Here is a 20,670-nt window from a genome sequence, read left to right as displayed (position 1 = left end):
AACACAGCAAACAAACTAAAATTAAGGATCGGATATATCTGCTTTTTTAAAACTCTCTCACCCATTTCTGACCCTGGAGACATTTCCTCGATCATCCTCCTTCCATACAGAATCCCAGCCATTGCCTAAATGGCTAGTTATCTGTCTTTCTTCATCTTTTCTCAACTTCTCTCTTCTTTCCAGAAGAAAGAGAAATTCCACATGAATTTCTGCTTACAGAAATTCAAAATTCTTCTCACTTTATGTTCAACACAATAAAGGTGTCTTTGCCTCACTCTTAGACCATTCTACTCCTAAACTAAGACATCATTCTACAAAGCAGATGGCCCATATGGTGTTGACCTCAAGAAGGGCATTTGTTTCACCTAAGAGGAATTATTTCCCCAGTTCTTAAGCGAACAAGCTCCTTTTGATCTCCTTATTACAAACATGAAAGCATAATTCTGAAAATAAAAATGTATATTATGAAAGCAAAAGCAGATGGAAAAATCCATCTATAAGGAATAATATTGAAAAGCAAAATATGCTATAATAAATATGTTTGTAAGGTCTGGTTGGTACCTTATAGTAGCCATCATTTATAGATACAATTATAATGGAATTCTCTCCAACAAATAACACAGAACAAACTTTTGATTTTCTTGCATGTGTGTGTGCATGTCTGTGTGCCTATGTGTGTATAGACATCAGTTTCTGAGATAGTAGTAAAAATCTAATATATGGCATAGCCCAACATGAGGGCAAAGGAAAAAGAATGTTAAGACTTTAGCTAACAGGCAAACAGAGGCAGAAAATTCAGAAATATGGTTATATGACCCCTGGAAGTCTAGCAATTTGCACAAGTTTGTGTATTTGGGGGGTTAGGGGTGGGGGGTGGGGAGGGAGGGTAAAAAACAGTGAAGGTAATAAAAATTATTGAAAAACATGAGAACTTCCAAATTATCCACCCACATGGAAAGCATGCAAACAACATCAATGTGGTACATTTGTTCTCCCTTCCATTAAAACTCAGAATTATTTAACCTTCCACATTAATGAGAAAACTGAAACCTAGCAGTATGTCCTATTTAACCCTACAATGACCAAATGCTCAATAGCTTGTGAAAGTTAAAAAAAAGAAAGCCCAGCTGGAGCTAATCAAAAACATTTATTATGTCCTGGGAAAGTGTCAGTGAATATGGAACAAACAATTCCTGGAAAAAAGTTAAAGGAAAATAGTATCAAGACTTCACAGGTGCTCATGTGAAGTCTGAGAAGGAGGAGGACAATAATAAGTAAAGCTGACTTAGAATGTGTTTAAAATTTTGAAGTAAAGCAGGTAGTTACGCTATGCTTGGGGATTACATTCTCAAACACAGCATGATTGTCAATAAGTTAAAACTTGCAAAGCTCTCAGAAGTCCATTTTTAATTTGGTAAAAAGATCTTCCGATTCTACTCACATCAATGAGGGGACAGCCATTTTGGTTAACTACTCAACTGTAACATTCTGTGTTTGTGTCATAGCTGGCTACTTGACCACATTTGTGTGGCTTGCATTTCTTGACAAGAATGGTAGTAAATTGGACAAATTATAGCTTTGAAGTCTTGGTATTCAATGCCAATTAAACAATGGTTGAAAGTGTACCTATTAGTGCCACATATATTGTCTTAGTAAACTGAATCACTGGTGGGTTACATTTAAAAGAAGGAAAGAAAAGGAAAGGGGGAGGAAGAGAAGACATTCTTTAGAAATACGTTTGTGGCTGGGTGTATTTATAGCCATTTTAATTGACAGTGTTATATGAGAAAGGCATCTGTGACAGGCTCGGGTGTCAACTTGGCCAGGTGATGATGCCCTGTTGTGCGTTGCTGTGGACTTAAGTCATCAGTAAGTGAAATTCATACATTTGCAGTTGGCCAAGGGAAGTGCCTTCCACAATTAGTGAGGTTTAATTTAATTAGCAGGAGCTTAACAGAGAGAGGTCAGAAGAGAGCTCAGCAGCTCAGCATACCTCATCTCAGCACTCAGAGCTCAGCCCCAGATGTTTGGAGATGCAGAAAGGGATTGCCCAGGGGAAAGCCATTGAAACCCAAAGCCAGGAGAAAAGGACATCAGTCATTGCTATCTGCCTTCCCATGTGAAAGAAACTCAGATGAAAGTTAGCTGCCTTTCCTATAAAGAATTAAAAATTTGTAACTAAATAAATCCCATTATTAGAAGCTGATTCATCTCTGATGTGTTGCATTCTGGCAGCTTTAGCAAACTAAAGCAGATTTTGGTACTGAAGAAGTGGGGTGCTGCTGCAGTTTGCAAATACCAAACAAGTTGAAACAGTTACTTAAATAGATAAGGGGAAGATTTTGGAAGAGTTGTGAGGATTTTGATAGAGAGGACTTGAATTGCTTTGAAGAGACTGTTAGTAGAAATGTGGACTCTAGGTGTACTTCTGATGGGGCTTTAGACAGAAATGATGAACGTGGCATTGGGAACTGGAAGGAAGACATTCTTTGTGAGTGGAAGGCAGAATATGAAAGTAGTGAGCTTGGTTATTTAGCACAGAAAATTTCCAAACTAAGTGTGGAGGATGCTGTCTGGTTCTCCTTGAAACTTACAGTGAAATGTGACAGGAAAGAGATAAATGGAGGACTGAACTCTTGGGTACAAAGAAACCAGGAGTTGATGGTCTAGAAAATTCTGGGCTTCCAAAAAGAGAGACTTCCAAAGAATAGTGTCGCGTGTGAGGATTCAACCAAACATGGAAGCAGTCAGCCACTACATGACAAGTGAAGATTTGATATGGAGTTATCCAGAAAGGACTGTGGAAAGTTCTTTTGTCTGATGGGCATAATTCCAGGGTACTGCTTAGAAAACTAACAAGAGTATTGTAAGCTCCATATAAATGGAACTATTGCCAGGCTGGAATAAAGAGGAGAGAAAAGGGACAAACTGAAGGAAAAATAACTTTGGAGGCAGAAGCATGGAAACCAAGGTCTGAAGCCAAGAAACCTCAAGCCAGGAGAGCGGACCCACCCATGTGTGTGGAGAGGGTGAGTTTGCTCTAGAAGCAGAGGTCAGGCTTTCTGCTTCATTATTCAGGAAGAGTTGTGTCACCACAGGCACTGGAGAGGTTGGAGTGCATAAACTAGGGATTAAGGGGAGTCTGTCTGCCACCCCATTGTCCTGGAAGGGTTGAGCATATGCCCCAGAGATGGCAGAGATCCCAGCTGCTGCCCTGAAACTTGGAGAGAGTAGAACCAAGAAAAGTTTGTCTCCCCAATGTCCCCCCAAGATTGCAGTCACCTCATGTTTGGAGAGAGCAAAGCAAACTGCATAGGCCCTTGGAAAGTATGAGACCACTCCTTTCTAAAGCCCTAAGGATAAATGATTCTCAGATTTGAAGCCTAATGGAGTTTGCCCTGAAGATTTTCAAAATTGCTTAGAACCAATGACCTCTGTTTTCCTTCCAATTTCTCTCTATGGCAATGAAATTGTTTATCCTATGACTGTTCCTTCTTTGCATTTGGAAGCAGATAATTTGCTTCAAGTTCACAGGTCCACAGCCAGAGGGGAATTTTGCTTTAGTACAGACCTGTAAATGATTTTGATGATATTTTTGTACTGTTTTTGAGTTGGTACTGTATTTGTATTGTTATTGAAATGATTTTAGGTTTTGGGGATATTATGATACAAAGAATGCATTTTGTATATGAAAATATTTAGTGCATTGTATGCAGGGCAGATTATCATTGTTAGGTGAAAAAAATATGTCTGTCATTGTTTTCTATTTAGAGATTAAGTGTGGTTTAAGGTAACGTGTATAGCTGCCAAGTTGATAAGGGGTGGACATGTGATAGATTCAGGTGTCAACTTGACCAGTGATGATACCCCATTGTTCTGTTTCTGTGGACTGAAATCATCAGTATGCAAAATTCACCTATGGCTGATTACATTTGTGGTCAGCTAAGGAAAGTGCCTTCCACAGAGAATGAGATATAATTTAATTAATTGGAGGCTTATAAAAGAGAGGTCAGAAGAGAGCTCAGCAGTTCAGCATACCTCATCTCAGCACTCAGAGCTCAGACCCAGGTGTTTGGAGATGCAAAAAAGGAATTGGCCCTTGAGAAAGTAGTTGGAATCCAGAATCCAGGAAAGAAGATCAGCAGTCACTGCCATATGCCTTCCCATGTGACAGAGAAACTCAGATGAAAATTAGCTGCCTTTCCTATGAAGAACTACAAATTTATAACTAAATAAATCCCCTTCTTAAAAGCTGATCCACCGCTGGTATGTTGCATTCTGGCAGCTTTAGCAAACTAAAACTGTATCCAATTACAAAACCTCATAATTCTATGACCTATTTTAAATATGAGAAAATAAATTGGAGTTAACCGTTTTTATCGGTTTCATAGAACCAAACCATTTTTCTGCTTTAAATGGTAAAACACTCCCATAGGTCTTCCAAAGGGAACGTTTCTTATGGCACTCTTAGGAAAGTGAAAAGTTAGGAATATAACTACTGCTGGTATCCTTCAGCCACCCTTTTCAAAGGAATGTTTTTGAGATATTTTCTGCGTCTTCAAATCTCCCAAATGGATCCAATCTTCACTAAAATGTCCCATTATAAAAATTAACCTTATTGTCAATGAAAATATCCTATTCTTACTTAGTACAATAAAAAGCAATTTTATTTGAGAAATTCATATTAAGTGTGAAGGGCTAATACAGGACCAAATCTCGAAGGCCTAGTTATAATCAGTTGATAGACTGTGTAAGGAAATTTGGAGGAGAGGGAATAGAAGCATTAAAGATTCTCTTTGCTTATTGTGAAGTCCCTGGATCCTTGCTTCCCCTCTATACTGAGAGTAGTTACTGCATGTAGCTGCCTACATGTTCAGGAGAGAAGTCAAAGGTCAACCACGAGGGAAATCCCAAATTGGCCCATATTGTCTATATGGGGAGGCATGGCTGCCCTCCTGGATGAATGGGACCTACCACGAGAATATAGGGACACCCTGAAAACTCCGGCAGGGTTGCCAACTGTTTTGTAACAGATAGAAGGACAACTGAATTTGGGAAGAAGAAAGGAGACAACCTAATGGCAGCAGCCATTGCATGGCCCCAGTTAGGAGCCCTGTGAATGGCTACCAATGCAGAACAAGCAGCAAAAGCCACTCTCTGACATTTAGATGAGGAATTAAAACTAGAAAGAGATATATGCCTTGCCTAGGCAAACATGAAGAATTCTCTGACTGCTTGCCTGCACCAAGTGGATGATCAGTTAGACTCTAGCATGCAGAGGCCATAAATTGCCTTGGGCTCAAAATCCAGAGAATAGTAACTAATCTGGAGTGGTACCCAAAAGTTTAGGATCACATGGATTCTTCATTTGATGGTAAAGAGGAGGAAAAAGAAAAGATTTTGGAAACAGAGGAGAAAGTAGAGCCACCTTTGTATGCAGTGGTTCTGAAGGTTGCCTTTTTACTACACAGAATTAACACTCAGTGATGTCATTATTGCTTTGTTTTAAATTTAGCTAACACTTTCTTTAGAATTCCCTTAAATAAGGCCAGTCAACCTGCTTTCACTTTCACCTGGGAAGGTGTTCTAGTTTGCTCACCACCAGAATGCGATATATCAGAAATGGAATGGCTTTTTAAAAAGGAGAATTTAATAAGTTACAAGTTATAGTTCTAAGGCCGTGAAAATGTCCCAGTTAAAGAAAGCCTATAGAAATGTCCAATTTAAGGCATCCAGGGAAAGTTACCTCAATTCAAGAAGGCCAGTGAAGTTCGGGGTTTCTCTCTCATCTGGAAGGGCATGTGGCGAACATGGCGACATCTGCTAGCTTCCTCTCCAGGCCTCTTGCTTTATGAAGCTCCCTGGCGCATTCTCCTTCTTCATCTCCAAAGATCACTGGCTGGTGGACTCTGTGGTTCTCTTGTCCTTCTATCATGGCTCTGCGGCTCTCTCCTCGTTCTCCAAAGGGTACTCTCTCCAAAACGTCTCTTCTTTTTATAGGATTCCAGTAAACTAATCAAGACCCACATAGAATGGGTGGAGACATGTCTCCAGCTAATCAAGTTTAATACTCACAATTGATTGGGTGACATCTCCATGGAAATAATCTCATTAAGTTTCTAACCTATAGTACTGAATAGGGATTAGAAGAAATCATTGCTCCCACAAGATCGATTAGGATTAAAACATGGCTTTCCTAGGGTACATAAATCCTTTCAAACCAACACAGAAGGAGGACAAAGGATTTCACTGTGCTCCCACCCAATACTGGGTTTGCAGGGACTTGCCATCTTCAGGCACTCCTGGCTTCCTTGGACTGTGACCCCTGCAAATTGGAGCATAGAATGTCCTAATGGCCTGGAAGAATTCCACACATAAGAAAGTCTGGAAAAGAATCTTCTCATTTAAGAGTTAAATCGAACTACCACTCTATAATGAGAACAAGGCTTCCATATTCTCCCTCATATGGGAACAAGTGAACAGGCTCTGACCTCTACTGAGGTATGCTGCATATGCTGTCTTAGGGTAGGTGATGGCAGAAGCTGTAAGGGTAGGCTACTTTGCTCCTGTCTATATAGAATGGCTTGATGGAATTCATTACGTGGGCTGGCTACTCCCAAATTGTGTAATTTTACTATTAAGCTACAAAACAATAGCTTTTTCCACTGGCAAAATATCTCCCACCAACAGGGGGCATATCTTTTCACTAAGAGAAGACTATGGACTTGTGGGAAATATGGTTGGCCCTATTTGCCCTATAATTGGACAGAACATTATATATGGGGCCAGTTCTATGTCCCTATTACCTTATATGACGCTTTACCCCATAATTGGAAAATGGTTAAAGCTAGATATAGAATAAAATGCCCTCTGTGGTGATACTATCCTTTAGCCATTTTTACACCAAGTGGAGCTGCAATAATTATTGAAGAACATCTGGCAGTTTTAGCCAATCACATTGTTCAAGCATTTAATGATTCCAACATAGCTATATCCTTACTAAATGAAGAAATTACACTGCTTAGCAATTTTACAAAATAGAATGGCCTTAGATATGCTCACTGCAGCACAAGGTGGGACCTATACCTTAATTAATGTGCTGTGCTGTGTATATATTCTGGGTCATTCACGCAATGCTTCACAAGTTTTAAATCATATGCAAGAGCACATACATAGTTTGATCAATTATCAATAGACTCCTTGTCTAAATAGTTTAAATCCCTTTCTTCGACATGGTGGTATTTCTTTGAAGGGTTGTTAACTCTGTGGTGGGGGGGGAGCAAGAATTCTAGTGCTCTGTTGTCTCTTATGATTGTTGTTGTAGAATATGGATGCAGTATCTGTCCTATGGTAAACCTAGTCTGCTACGGGAGTGGGGGTGAAGAGGAGGGTGGATTGTGGAGACCCAAGACTCAAGCTCCTCTTCCATATTGAAGTAAGTTACTGCAAGGAGCCACCTACATGGCCAGGACAGAAGTTAAAAGTCAACTGACTTCCTCAAGAAAGAAAGAACCTGCAGAGGGTATCACAAACCATTTATCTTGTAAAGCATTGTGGCTCCTCTTCTTTGACATGTTAATAATAAATCTCTAACCCCCTCTGTCATGAGACCCTGAGGAAACTCTTATACACTATGGACTATCCTCATCCTTAACCCTTATACATTCTCCCTTGCATCCACCCACCCCTTGCAGGATACTAATTTCCATTTCATGAACAGTCACCACTGGAAGAATATTATTCTGTTCATAAATCCGAATAAAATTTCAAGTCTAACTCCAAGCCTGACATGTTCTTTGGTCTTGGGGCTGCACCAATCCATGCTCTTCAAGAGCTGAGTGGAAACACTTACACTGATAAAATACCCTTTTATTTCATGTCTTTTAGAATAAGCACACAATAATTCAATAGATTTTTCCAATAGGTTGCAGAACACTGGAAACTTAATCTGTTTGCAGCACAGTGTCATCTTCTTGACTCCGTACATTCCTTTCTGTATTTCTGGATTCACTATCATCTGAGGTTACATTCTTCCAAGTGTTCCGTGATGGTATCATTGAGGGCAGGTAGCAAATCACCAGCCTCACTCAATCAGGAGCTAGGGTTAGAAAGTCTTGCCATCATCTGACTATGATCAGGGTATGAGATAACCCTTGGCCACCCATATTCCCGGTCTTTACTACTGTTCCAAATCCATAACATACTAGCCTGGTCCACGTAAATACATTTCTGCCTCAGTTTTTCCACATAGGATTTCTCTTCTGCTAGAACTAGAGCCTACCCTGTCTCCATCTCTCTTTTGAGATCTTGACTTTCCATTGCTCTCAAGAGGCAGAGTTGTATGAACATCCCACCCCACCACCTTGAGCAAACCACACACATTAACTCCATATATATATATTAGTGCCCTTAATTAATCTATCCTCATAAGTCTATGAGGAACACCTGATATATTGTACATATATTACTCAGCATAGTAAGTAAAATGTCTTCAATTTCCCTCTTAAATAAGAGAAGCCAGTCAACTTCCCTTCTATATAAAAGAAGTCTGTCATAGGGAAAAATTAGATGTAAAGTTTGTCTAGGTCAATAGTCTAAAGTCAATTAACAATTTTGATTTTCAAATTCATAGATCTTTTTGTTTTACTTTTCTGAGGTTTATGAAAACCTATTTTACTTTTGTAAATAAGCACTATTCCCATATTTGAAAATATTTTTTTAATATATTAAGAGAATCTGGGAAGATAAGACAGTACAGAAATAATTTTGGAATATCCCTAAATCCCCCATATAAACAGGAAATAAAAACCCAAAACCCACAGACAATATCCATAACAAATTAAGTGACAGACTATCCTCAGAAATACTAAACTATGAGTCAGTGACCCCATTCAACCGAAGCAGTAAGACCCACACAGGATCAGCAGTTGTGAAGGAAAAAGTAGTGGGAAGGTACAAGGGCAAAGACCCTGAGAGCTGGAGAACTCAAATATCACCAAGCAGTCCTCACTGGAAAGTTTATTAGGCCAAACTGAAAGCAGCCATCAAAACTGTAAGTAGACTTTGCAGGCTCAAGTACATGGGCGAGGGGAAGAGGACCTCAGGGGCATTGCTAAGGTGGGACCATTCTGATGCAATCTGGAACCTAAGCCAGATGAGTGCTTTTATCCAAGACAAAGCCCCACTCTTAATATACGTCTCTAAGGAGAACTCTTGGGAACAGAATGCAAAATGGGGAGAAAAGGAGTAATCAAGGTGAAAGAGCACAGCCATTTCTATAGGGAGTTCTAAGAAAGCTTCACCAGTAAAATGCTACTGGATCAGAATCTCAGAGAATTCAGGAAGTATAATAGTTTTCTATTATGCTGTAACAAATTACCACAAATTCAGTGGCTTAAAACAACACAAATGTATTGTCTTACAGTTCTGGAGGTCAGAAGTTTAAAACCAAAGCCTAAAATCAGGACTGTGTTCCTTCTGGAGGTTTAGAGGGAGAATCCATTTTCTTTAGTTTTACTGCTTCTAGAGCTGCTACCTTGTATTCTTTGGCTCATGGTCCCATCCTTGCATCATCCAACTTCTTGCTTCCATGGTCATATCTCCTACTCCTCTCTCTAATCTCCTGCCCCCTCTTATAAGGACTATCATAATTAGACTGGACCTATCCAGAAAACCCAGGATAATCTCCCCATCTCAAGATCCCTTTTTCCATTTAATGTTTGGATTTAATGTAAATGTCTATTGACTTGAATCCATTCCAAAATCAAACTCTCTACCTTGACAGACTTAAATAGGATGCCAATCTATGGGTCAAAATGTAAAGAACATACTGTCCATCAAAAAAACCCAGCATGTTTACCTTCTAACTGCTACTAGCTAAAAATTGTCATGACATAAAAAGCATCCACTTATGAATCAATATTTTAAATATCTGCCTTTTGCTGAGCATTCATTTGTCAAGTCATATCTGATGATGATTTACAGGAAACTGCTGACCTTTGTCTACAAAATATAATAGGTAAAAATGTAAGCATATTTTCATTGATTTATGGCCATTAATGCCAGAGAAAATTCATTTTATCAAAAGCTAGTAAATTAGGTTTCATAGTGGAAATAACAGAATTCAAAGAAAAAAATTTTAAACACACCCACATGTAAAAATATTCACACAAGACACACCTAAATCCATAATTTAAGAAACTCATCAAATGTTCTGGGAGGAGGGTAGAAACATTAGAGTCTGGACCCTCGTGTCCCTTTCTTGGTGTGACTCACAAGCTCTGTCATTTTAGACAAGTTATTACAGTTCTGTGCTGTGGATCAAACTGTGACTCGGCCACCACCCACCCTGAAAATATGCTCAAGTCCTAACTTGTGGTCCTGTGAATGAGAACCCATTTGTAAATAGGAGCTTTTGAAATGCTATTAGTTAAGGTGGTCCCAAATCCAATGTGACTGGAGTCTTTGTAAGAAGAGAAATTTGGGCAGAGACACAAATCAGGCTAAGACAGAGAAACAAATGGCCATGTGATCGAGGGAGAAATTGAGTTAAAGAAGGCTGCCAAGCCAACAGGAGCCTATAGTCCGCAGAGGAAGCATGACCTTGCCAACAACTTGATTTCAGAACTGTCAGACAATTAATTGCTATTGTTTTAAGCCACCCAGTTGGCTTTAATAGAGCAGTCCCAGAAAATTAAAGATCCTCTGCAATCTCACATTCTTGTCTGTAAAACAAGGATAACCATATGGGAATAATACCTCCACATCAGTTGTGAAGATTAAACTAAGGTATGCAATGTCAAATCTGCGTAGGACTTAGGTATACAGTAAAGCAATGCTGTTACATTTACCATTCTCTCTTTTTTCATATTTTTTATTTTAATATTTTGACAGAAGTATTATACATGTTATGTATTATATACAGAACTTAAGAATTATAATGAGATGAGTTTTGACAAATGCCATTATGCCATCAAAATACAGAATATTTCCCCCAGAATATGTGCACTTGCCTTTTCCTAGTCAACCCCCTTTCCCATTCTCCACTGAGGGAAACGTAGTCCTGATTTCTTTCACCATCAGTTTAGTTTTCCCTGATCTAGAACTTCATGTAAATGAAATCATACAGCCCAGTCAAAGGAAAAAACTAGCATTTTAAGTGAGTGATGGAGTTGAAACAACTAATTAAGGATGTTTGAACAGTCATGCAAAATCACAACAAAAATCAAATCAAGGAGTCGAAAGATATGGCAAAAGAGATGAAGGATATAAAGAAGATATTGAGCAAACGTGAAGCAGAACTCAAAAGTTTGAAAAAACAAATGGAAGAGCTTATGAAAATGAAAGGCACAATAGAATAGATGAAAACCACAATGGAGATCTACTGCAGATTTGATGAAGCAGAAGATAGGATTAGTGAACTAGAGGACAAGATGTGAAATCCTACACACAAAAGAATACATAGGGAAATGAATGCTAAAATATGAGCAAGGTCTCATGGAACTGAATGACAGTATGAAGCATACAAATATATGTGCTATGGGAGCCCCAGAAGGTGAAGAGAAGGAAAGGGGGGCAGAAAATATAATGGAGGAAATAATCACTGAAAATTTCCCATCTCTTATGAAAGACATAAAATTACAGATCTAAAAAGGCCAACATACTTCGAGTAGAATAGATTCAAATAGACATACCTCAAGATACTTACTAATCAGATTGTCAAATGCCAAAGATAAGGAAAGAGAAAAGGGTGATTCATTACATACAAGAGAAGCTGAAGAAGACTGTGTGTGGATTTCTCAGCTGAAACCATGAGGGCAAGAAGGCAGTGGCATGATACATTTAAGATACCAAAAGAAAAAACTTCCAACGAAGATGTGCTGGTTTGAAAGGAAGTATGCCCCCTAAGAAAAGTCATGTTTTAATATAAATCCCATTTCTTAAAGGTAGAATAGTCTCTATTCAATGCTGTGTATTTGGGACTGTGATGGGATCATCTCCCTGGTTGATGAGATTTAGTTAAGAACAGTTGTTAAACTGGATTAGGGGATTACATGTCTCCACCCATCTGAGTGGGTCTTGATTAGTTTCTGAAGTCCTATAAAAGAGGAAACATTTTGGAGAATGAGAAACTGAGAGAGAGCAGAACGATGAAGCCATGAGATGCAGAGAGTCCACAAGCCAGCAACCTTTGGAGATGAAGAAGGAAGACACCTCCCGGGGAGCTTCATGAAATAGGAAGCCAGGAGAGTAAGCTAGCAGATGACGCCGTGTCTGCCATGTGCCCTTCTAGCCAAGAGAGAAGCCCTGACTGCGTTCGCCATGTGCCTTTCCAGATGAGAGAGAAACCCTGAACTTCATCGGCCTTCTTGAACCAAGGTATCTTTCCCCAGATGCCTTTGATTGGACATTTCTATAGACTTGTTTCAATTGGGACATTTCCTCGGCCTTAGATCTGTAAACTAGCAACTCATTAAATTCTCCCTTTTAAAAGCCATTCCGTTTCTGGTATATTGCATTCCAGCAGCTAGCAAACTAGAACAGAAGAATTCTATTTCCTTCCTTAAAAAATGAGGTAGAGTTTAAAATATTTGCAGATGAACAGATATTGAGAGAGTTTGTGAACAAGAGACCTGCTCTACAAGAAATACTCAAGGAAACACTACAGGCAGAGAGGAAAAGACAGGAGAGGAGAGAGAGAGATCTAGAGAAGAGTGTAGAAATAAAGTTTCAGGAAGGTAAGTCAGAATAAAGTCATGAAGCATGCAACAATGTGGATGAAGCTTGAGGACATTATGTTGACTGAAGTTAACCATAAACAAAAGGACAAATGCTGCATGGTATAACTAATATGAACTAATATTAATGAGTGAACTTTACGAGTTTAAATTGACTATCCAGGTTTTCAGGAGGTAGAAAGAAGGTAGAAATTGGGCATTTGATGCTGAAGGAGTATGGAATATCCAACAAGACTGTTTGTATAGATCCAAAAATGGATAGCACAATACTATCTGAAGGTAGCACAATATTATAAGTACACTGAAAAAAACAAATGTGAATGTGGTTGAAAGAGGAAGGCTAGGGGAATGTGTGCCACCAGAAGGAAATTTAGAAGGTTAAGACTGGGACTGTGTAATTTAGCAAAGCCTGGAGTGGACAATGATGGTGATTAAATGTACAAATATAAGAATGCTTTTACATGAGGGAGAACAAATGAAGGTTAACATTACAAGTCATTGAAAATGGATTGGTCTATGGAAAATATACAAGCAGTGCAAACTAAATCTATAGTTACCAGTAACATTGTAATATACTTTTAGTAAATATAACAAAAGCAATATATGAATGCTAAATGTCAATAAGAGGAGGATATAAGGGAAAGGTATGGGATTATTGGTGTTGGTGTTTCTCCTTCTTATTTTATTTCATTATTTTATTCTTAATTTTTCTTTTTCTTCCTTTCCTTCTTTTTTGCAGAATAAATGGAAGTATCCTAATGTAGATTAGGTAAATGCATAACTAAGTAATTATACCAGGAATCAGATTGTTTGCTTACGATGTATTATATAGTGTGTGAATAAAACTGTTTAAAACATAAACAGAAATATACAAGTGCTGGAGAAAATGTGGAGAAAGGGATATGCAGTTCCTTACTCACTGTTGGTAGAGCAGTAGGATGGTCAGCCTATCTGTAGGGCAATGTGGTAGTTCTACTGGAAGTTAGGTATAGGGTCACTATATGATCCTTCAACCCCATTATTAGGTATATTCTTGGAAGAATTGAAATCAGCAACATGAATGACATTTGCACATGGATGTTTATAGCACCAGTATTCACGATTTGCAATAGATGGAGTGGCCTAGGATTCATCAACAGAAGAATGGAAGGGTGAATTGTGGTCTATACATACAATGGAATATTGAGTGGCTGCAAGAAGGAATGAAGTTGTGAGTTATGCAACTAGGTGAATGTATCTTGAGGACAGTATATTGAGTGAATTGAACCAGAAACAAAACAACAAACATTACAACACCTCTAATATGGAGTAATGATAATGTGCAAACTCTGAGAATTCTTTCAGAGAGCATGTGTTATTAGGAGGAGGCTTATTTTAAAGGGTTCTAGATTTTAAACTCCTACAGCAGTCATATCTATTCCTGAGTTGTAATGGTTATTTCTAAATTCTGTGATGCTGAGTTCTTTCTGTATAACCTGGTTGGCCCCTGGAACTTTGGGTATCTCTGTGACACTTGAGACTCCATGCTAGAGTTCTGCAGCAGTGAAAGCCAGCCTTATCCCATACAGCAACTATTAAAAACCTGAAAACAAGATCAGACTTCAATTAAAAATATGAATGAAGCAGATCTGGTTAGGACTGGTAAATCAGGCTAAAGGGTAGAGAATGAAATTGACTGTATTTTAAAACTCCAACAAAAGAAAAGATGTTTCTGTGGTGCAAAATTTATATTTTCTGTAGCACATTGTCTAATTTAACCTGTGTGATTCGTTTCTTCAAACACCATAAATACATGGAACCTTGAATAGGGACTGAGATCTTGTTGGTTTGTAAGGTTAGAATTGTGTTGCCCTGATACATCCTAGAGTAATTTGGGCAGATAATGAAAAAGTATTTGCAAAGTCTTCTTGTGGGACTTAGGGAAAATGTGGAAATATTAAACTTTGCCACCTGGGGACTTCCAGATATTCTCATGAGCATTGGGGGCTACCAATTTTATAGGGCAGGCCCTTGATTTTGGGTTTGCTGTAATGAAACTTATTCCTGCTAAGAAGAAGTTTAAACTACTTATAATTAGGCATAGCATCACCCCCAGAGAACCTCTTTTGTTGCTGAGATGTGGCCTGTCTCTTGAAGCCAACTCAGCAGGTTAACTCACTGCCTTCCGCCATATGTGGGACATGACTCCCAGGGTATAAATCTCCCTAGCAATGTGGGTCATGACTCCCAAGGATGAGCATGGACCAAGCATCATGGAATTGAGAAAGCCTTCTTGACCAAAAGAGGGAAGGAAAGAGAGGCAAAATTAAGTTTCAGTGACTGAGAGATTTCAAATAGGTATGAGAGTTCACTCTGGAGGTTATTCTGATACATTATGTAGAGATTCCTTTTTAGTTTTTAGTGGACTCAAATAGCTAGAAGGGAATATCTGAAACTGTTGAACTGTATTCCAGTAGCTTTGATTCTTGAAGACAACTGTATAACTTTTTATACTATATAGGTTTTTATGGTGTGACCATGTGATTGTGAAAAACTTGTGACAGACAATTCCTTTATCTAGTGTATGACAGGTGAGTAAAAATAAGGACAAAAATAAAGAAATAATGGGGGGTGTAAGGGACAGGGGTTATTTTGGGTGTTCTTTTTCACTTTTATTTTTATTTTTACATTTAGTTTTTTGGAGTAATGAAAATGTTAAAAAAAAAAAAGTGTGGTGATGAAGGCAGAGCTATATGATACTATGAACCACTGATTATACCCTTTGGATGATTATACAGTATGTAAATATATCTCAGTAAAATTGCATTAAAAAAATCAATTCACCACAGATATGTTGGGGGTTTTTTGACAATTTGATTCCATTTGCCTACATTCCATTGTTCTATATGTCCTTGTGCCAGTACCATGCTGTTTTTGTTACCTTAGCTTTGTAATAAGTTTTAAAATTGCAAGTCTGAGTCCTCTAACTGTTTTTCTGGTTCATGATGGTTTTGGCTATTCAAGTCCCATTGCCCGTCCATATGAATCTGATGATTGACTTTTTAACTTTTGCAAAGAAGGCTGTTGGAATTTTTTTTATGAGGTTGCATTGAATCTATGAGTCTCATTGGGTAGAATTAGCACATTAATAATATTTAGTCTTCCAATCCATTAACATGGGATGTCCTTCCATTCATGTAGGTCTTCTTTGATATATTTCAGCAACGCGTTGTCACTTTCCATGTTCGAGTCCTTTACATCCTCAGTTAAACTTATTCTTAAATATTTGATTCTTTTAGTTGCTATAGTAAATGGAATTATTTTTTTAATTTCTTCATCAGATTGTTCATCACTGAAACACACCTAATTTTTGAGTGTTGATCTTGTAACCCACAACTTTAGGCAAGCAGTTTTGGTGTGGATTTTTCAGGATTTTTTCTGTATAGGGTCATGCCATCTGCAAATAGGGAAAGTTTTACTTCTTTCTTTCCAATTCAGATGTCTTTTATTTCTATTTTTTACCTAATTGCCCAGGCTAGAACTTCCAGTACAGTATTGAATAACAGTAGGGACAATGGGCATCCATGTCTTGTTCTAATCTTAGAGGAAATTTTTTCAGTCTTTCACCAATGAGTATGGTATTTGTTGTGGCTTCTTAATATATGCCTTCTCTCATTATATATAAAACCTCAAGATATTTTCTAATATTCCTATTTTCTGAATCTTTTTATAGAGAAAGGGTGCTGGATTTTGTCAAATGCATTTTCTGTGTCAATTAAGATGACCATGCCGTTTTTCTCCTTTGATTTTTCAATGTGGTATATTACATTAATTGCTTTTCTTTTGGTGAACTACCCTTTCATATTTGGGAGAAATCTCACATGACCACGGAGTATAATTCTTTTCATGGATTCTTTTGGATTTGGTTTGCTATTATTTTGTTGAGGATTTTTGCATTTATAGTCATGAAAGACATTGGTTTGTAATTTTCTTCCCCTGTGATAAATTTTCCTGGCTTTACTATTAGTCAATACTGACCTCTTAGAATGTGTTAGGAAGTGCTCTCTCCTCATCAATTTTACGGAAGGGTTTGAGCAGAACTGGTGTTCATTCTTCTTGGAGTGTTTTGCAAAATTCACCAGTGACACCTGAGTTTCCCTTTGTTGTGAGGCTTTGATTACTGAATTAATACTTTACCTGTTATTGTTCTGTTGAGGTCGCTTTCCTCTTGAATCAATGTAAATAGTTTGTGTGCTTATAGAAATTTGTCCATTTCATCTAGATCATCTAATTTTTGGCATACAATTCTTCATAGTTTCCTTGTATAATGATTTTAATTATTTACATCCTCTCTTTTTTTTTCTTTATCCCTCTCGCTAATATTTTGTTGATTTTATCTATCCTTTCAAAGAACCAACTTGTGGTTCCATTGATTCTCTCTACTGTCTTTTCTTTTTTAATTCTTTATTTCATTTATCTCCAAATCTTTGTATTCATTTCCTTCTGCTCATTTTGAATTAATTTACTCTTCTTTTTCTAGTTCATCCAGGTGTGAATTTAGATCTCTGGCTTGAGATTTTTCTTCTTTTACAATATAAGATTTAGAACTCTAAATTTGCCTCTCAGTTCTGCCTTTGCTGCATCCCATGATTTTTGGTATGTTTTGTGTTCATTTTTATTCATCTCAAGGTATTTCCTAATTTCTCTTGTGGTTTCTTCTTTGATGATTTAGTTGTTTAAGAGGATACTGTTCAATTTCCACATATTTGTGAGTTTTCCAGTTCTCCCTCTGTTATTAATTTCTAACTTCATTCCGTTTGTGATTGGAGATGATATATTGTACAAGTTTAATATTTTTTAATTCATTGAGACTTAGTTTTTGTTTTAATACATGGCTTATCTTGAAGAATGACACATGTACACTAGAAAAGAATTATTATGCTGCTTTTGGGTGAAGTGTTTAATAAATGTCTGTTAGATCTGGTTAGATTTCTGTTTCCTTATTGATCTATGATCTCTATGATCTTGATGCTCAATCCATTATTGAAAGTGCTATATTGATGTTTTCTACTATTAATCAGAACTCTATTTCTCCCTTAAAATCTGCCAGTATTTGTTCTATATGTTTTGGGGTTCTGCTGTTTGGTGCATATTTATTAACAATTATTATATATTACTGTTGAATTAACCTCTTTATCAGTATATAGTGTTCTCTTTGTCCTTTTTAACAGTTTTTACTCAAAGTCTATTTTATCTGATATTATTATAATTACCCCAGTTCTCTTTTAGTTACTACTTGCAAGTAATACTTTTTCCCATCCTTTCACTTTCAAACTATAAGAGACTTTGAATTTAAGATGAGACTTTTATAAACAGCATATTGTTGGGTCATGCATTTTCCTAATCCATTAAACCCATCTTTCTTTTGACTGGAGAGTTTAATTTGTTTATGTTTAAAGTAATGAAAGATAATGCAGGATTTTCTTCTTCCATTTTGCTATTTTGTCTTTTTGAGTCATATCTGTTTTGTTACCTCAATTATTCAATAAGGTCTATTTTTACATTTATTAAATATTTTGTATCTTGTCACTTTGTGTCCCTTCTAATTGCCTTCTGCATATATTTTTCAGATATTTTCTTCATGGCTTCCAATGAGTTTAAAATTTAATATCCTCAATCTATAGCAATTATGTTTGATTTGATAGCAATTTAACTTCAATAGTATATGTAAATATGTTCCTTACTGCTCCATTTTCCCATCTTTTGGTTGTACTTGTTACAAATTCTAGCTATATGCATTATGTTTCCAAAACCATGGATTTATCACCACTTTTATAATTTTCATTTTACAATTTGTAAGAAGTAAAAAGTAAAAAGTGCATACCTAGATTCCAATGCAATACTACTGACACTTATAATTTATGCATGTGAATTTATAATTTACTTATGTAACCACATAGGTACATACAGGTCTTTATTTCTTTATGCCATTTAAATCTACTGTTTAGTGTCTCTTCCTTTCAATCTGAAGAATTCCATTTAGCCTTGCTTGTAAGACAGATCTAATTTGATGAACTCCCTCAGCTTTTGTTGATTTGGGAATGTATTAATCTCTTCCTCATTTTTCAAAGACAGTGTCACCAGATATAAAATTCTGAATTGACAATTATTTTCTTTGAGTACCTTAAATATTTCATTCTACTGTCATCTTTCTTGCAAGATTCTGATGAGAAATTAGCATTTAATTTTGTACAGTATCCTTACCCATGACACATTGCTTTTACTTTGCAGTTTTCAGTGCTCTCTCCTTTTCCTTGGCATTCAGCAGTTTGACTATAATGTGTCTGGTTATGGTTTTCTTTGAGTTTATCCAATTTGAGTTTCTTTGTGTTTCTTAAATGTGTATATTCCTGCCTTTCATTAAAGTTTGTACATTTTTGGCCATTATTTATTAAATATTCCTTCTGTCATTCTATCTTTCTTCTACTTCTTGGAATCCCATAATGTGTATATTGGTATGCTTGTGGTGTCCAACAAATCTCTTAGGTTCTGTTTGCTTTTTGGCATTTCTTTTTAATTTTTCCTGAAATTCAGCCTGAGTCATCTCAATTGCATATTTCACTGATTCTTTCTTCTCCTACCATCAATTTTCTGTTCATATCCCCTAAAGATTTTTCATTTCAATTATGGTGGTCTCTAGCCCTAGTATTTTTTTCATTCTTCTTAATAATTTCTCTCTTTATTGAGATTCTTGTTTTGCTCATTTATAATTTATCTGATATCCTAAGTTCTTTCTCCATGTTTTTTCGTTAGCTCTTTGAGCATTTTGAAGAACACTCTTTTTAAAGTGCTTGTCTAGCATGCTCTAAATTTGACCTTCCTCATTGATGGTTTCTGAAGTTTTGTATTGTTTTTTCAATGGGCCATCATTTCTTGCTTCTTTGTTTGTCTTGTGATCTTTTGGTGCACTCTGCACATTTTACTATTTTAGCATGTTATCTCTGAAATTTAGAACTGGAACTCTCTTGCAAATCAGCCCAAGTCAAAAGTGCTTGGTTCTTTTTGTGTATTCTGAGCATATTTCTTGACGTGGGTATGTGCTCTGGCACCCCAGTATGTATGTGTGGGCTACTCTGCTCCCTCTAGACTAAGAACCTACCTTAAGAATGCAGGTCAGCTCCAGAGCACACAGGGAAGGTGTAGAGAAGGTACCAGAAAGGGTACACAAGCTTCTCCAATCAGTTTTAAGTTGCATTTTCTTGATTTGGCTCTCACCCAGTCACTGTAACCTTTTAACTGTTTTCTGAAGCTCTAAAAATGTTCTTCATATTTTTATTAGTTGTTCAAAGATTCTTTGTGGGAATGGAGCCCTGGAACATCTTTATTTATCACTCAATAATTTTTAATAAGTGAATGATACAGGGCCTCATTCAGAAACAACTTTTGTTGCCAGAAATGATAACCACACATGTTCTAAAGTTGGCAGCTTATACAATTTTTCAAGTTGCTAATAGTGCTATACACCGAGAATATCACTTCTCAAAAACAAGTATAATCTGTTAACTGCAGAAAGTCAAGCCAAGGCTTTACCTGTCATTTTCTTCAGGGTCTCCTTCCAGACTATTCTGTCTATGGCAACAACACAAAGCACGCTCAGAAATTTTTTCAATGATGGGTGTATGACTTTTTGGCACATAACAAAATCTACATGGTCACTAACCAGCTGTCTTCCCAGTTAAGCAACTTGTCCAGAATTGCATTTTCAAGAGAAACTCCATAACTGGTCACCACAATTTCCTCTCTGATGTCAGAAAGGTCTGTCCTGGAGCATCTTTTGCTACCATCTTGGTTGACCAGAAAGTACACCATTTACTCTGCAACTTCAAATTTTAAGATTTTAGTAAATCATCTTCCCTATTTCCTCCAAGATCACTGATAATTCACACTACAAAGT

The sequence above is a fragment of the Tamandua tetradactyla genome, chromosome 22, assembly GCF_023851605.1.
Source record: "Tamandua tetradactyla isolate mTamTet1 chromosome 22, mTamTet1.pri, whole genome shotgun sequence".
NCBI classification, from domain to species: Eukaryota; Metazoa; Chordata; class Mammalia; order Pilosa; family Myrmecophagidae; genus Tamandua; species Tamandua tetradactyla.
The sequence above is the reverse complement of the archived record's forward strand: the minus strand, read 5'-3'. Positions refer to the sequence as shown.